This window comes from Teleopsis dalmanni, chromosome 1 (assembly GCF_002237135.1).
Source record: "Teleopsis dalmanni isolate 2A chromosome 1, ASM223713v2, whole genome shotgun sequence".
NCBI classification, from domain to species: Eukaryota; Metazoa; Arthropoda; class Insecta; order Diptera; family Diopsidae; genus Teleopsis; species Teleopsis dalmanni.
The window spans coordinates 45,833,514-45,836,527 of NC_051846.1; positions in this window are offsets into that span (position 1 = coordinate 45,833,514).

Here is a 3,014-nt window from a genome sequence, read left to right on the forward strand (position 1 = left end):
TATAGTACAATATAAATATTTTTATAAACAGGACAATACTTGAAATCTATGTACAGTTCCAAACGGACTGCATAGGATGAGATCGAATTACTTGACCTCATACTTATGCTTCATAAGAAACTTTCAAACATTCTGTTTTGAAGAAATAAGCAAAAGAAACTAATTACGATAAATCAATTTTCCCGGATAACAAGGAAATGGGATGATAGAGACCGACATAATCGACTCCCTTATTTTAATTAATAAAGTCACAGTTTTTAAAACTGAAGTTTTAGCGATTAGAGAGCAATGTCAGCTAATTGCAAGTCACACGAAGGACAGAAAAGCTGTCTATTTAAGATATGTTAAGACAAATCCCGAAAAATCGAAGAAAAACGGGGAGACTGAAGAAAACTAGAGAAAACAATTTTCATGGTCATAAAACATTTGATAATAGATCGGAATACAAAATGTTGGTAGCTTTATAGATTGGGCTAAAAATAGAGAGCTTTACGTTACAAGTGTTCATAATATTATGTGATGTTTTTATTTAAAACAAAAAGCAATTCAATACTATGTATTTAACTATGTTCGAAATCGAAGTGATATATAGAGAAGAAGATCCTAATTAACATTAGTATCATTATGCCAAAACATGTTTCTAGGTTTCAAAAGCTGTGGTGTATAACATAACTTTAAAAAAAAACGTTCAGTTAGAATTAGCTTAACTGTTTAGTTGCTTTGACCAGATCAGAGAAAAAAAACTTACTTAACAGAGTATCTAACATTAGTGATTTAAATATATTTTGACAAACTTGTAAGTCTCCACTCTTAGTAATGCCTGTGTTGGTTGGGTATAAAAATGATATCAAAAATAGAGCCATAAAAATCTTATAATTCCTTAAGATATAAAATAATATGAATTAAATTATAATTAAAAAAATTAAATATAAATGGAATAAAATTATATATTTTAAGAGCTTGCTTAATAAATTTTTTATTTTTTTATTTTGTATTAAATATGCATTTAACGTTCTTACGACTTCTGAAATTTCAATAGAACAATATATTTTTTAAGTAGACTTTAAAATATTTATGCATTGCAATTTCAATCTTATACTTCTTATGCAGAATGCATATGAGACAATAAAAGTACAAAACATATTTTTCCTTATTATTTAATTTTTTTGAATCGAAAGCATTCAATGTGAGTTATTCCTACTATCAAAAGATTTGCCAATGAAATTTGCGAAATTTTTCACTTTAGATATTTATGAAGTTTGAACTAAGAACGACGACAGTGGTTGACAATAAATATAGATATTGTACAATATTTATATTTATTGTATTTTAAAAGAAAATTTAAAAAGAAATGTTTAATACAGAGAATTTATATAAAATGGTTGAATAATGTTTACGAAATATATTTATTAAATTTTCAAATAATTTATACTTGTAGTCTGTAGTCATTTTGCTTATGGATACAAGTATCTCAGTAACTAACTAGTTCATTAAGTATTTAAATTATTAGTTTAAGTGATTAATAGAAAAGTTTTTGTTTTAGTTTTAGTTTTACCCCCGAATGTTAGTGCTAAGTACGCCTTTGCATATATCAATTTATCTCAAAGTTGTGCATAATATTTAAATACATATACAACTTTGCTTGAATGATAGATGCATAATAATAAAAGTTTGCGCCATAAGTTGATATCAATTTTATTCCTGTAACTTCCGTTATAGGCAGGATATGAAAAAATTTCAACACAACAATAACAAAAATATAAGAAAAAAAATAACTTAAAAAGGTTACCAATAGCTTACTTATAAGCTCGTATATATTCTTTGTATCTCATGGATGTATTTTGTATGTGTGGATATTAAAAAATAAAATAAAATTAAATGTATATATATAACTTAATATATATATATATATTTATAAGTATATATATGTGTATATTATAAAAATCTTATTTGAAAAAGTTGCTGATTGTGTGTTGTGTAGCTAAAGTGATGTTGCATTTGGTATGCGTGCGTGTATGGAATATTTTAATCTAACGTTTTGGATGAGATTTATGAGTTGTTGAAACAGAACAAACTTCAACTTTAACATCAATTTTGCTTTGGGAGACAATATTTAAAAAGTTTGTCATTACTGCCAATAAAAAAGACAAAGATTTTTATTGAAATTTATGTGTTTAACAAAAATAGAATGAAAAACATATATATCACTACCTATACGTGTATGAAAAAAAATGTACATATGTATCTAGATATATATAAAAATAGGAAAAACTGTCTCAAAGAATTTAGCTTTTGCGAAAATTTTAAAATTTTCACAAAATGGCTTATGAAAATTGCATCAATAAATTTATTCCATAAATGTTTACCTAAATTTTTTCGGTTATAAAATATATCAAAAATATGCTATCATAAATAAATTAAGTTTATATTTATATTTGAAAAAAAAAACAAAATAAACAATAAGCACAAGAATTATATAAACATTTTTTTTTATAGATTTTAAACTATGAAACTTGCACTAATATTTGAACATTCTTTAAACTGGCGAAAAAGTCCTTACCGTATAATGGCAACTGCAATACCAACAAGTTCAATCGTTGCCGTTGGAAGTTACTTATGTAATTGCAGTTGTGTAAGTATGTACATTTTATATACGCATCTGCACAAATATCTGAAGGCATTACCATCAAATCACAATCAACTTCAAAGACATATTGAAAGCCACAAAAGTAGCACTTGCAGGTGTTGAATAGAACTTATTCCATGCAATTGAAGCAGGAAACAATACAGCAACTGAATGGAAGAAATGAGACCTCAAGCGGTCGTAACTTGATTTTGAGGAGGGGAGATGTGTTCATAAACTATGTTGCACCATTCTATTAAAATATACAATCACAAACATTTGATGCAACAACAACAACTACAACTACAACAACAACAATAACAATAAAAACAACATCTATTGCAATTGCAATTACCTCGTCCTTTTACGTACTCAATACAAGCTATCGTAT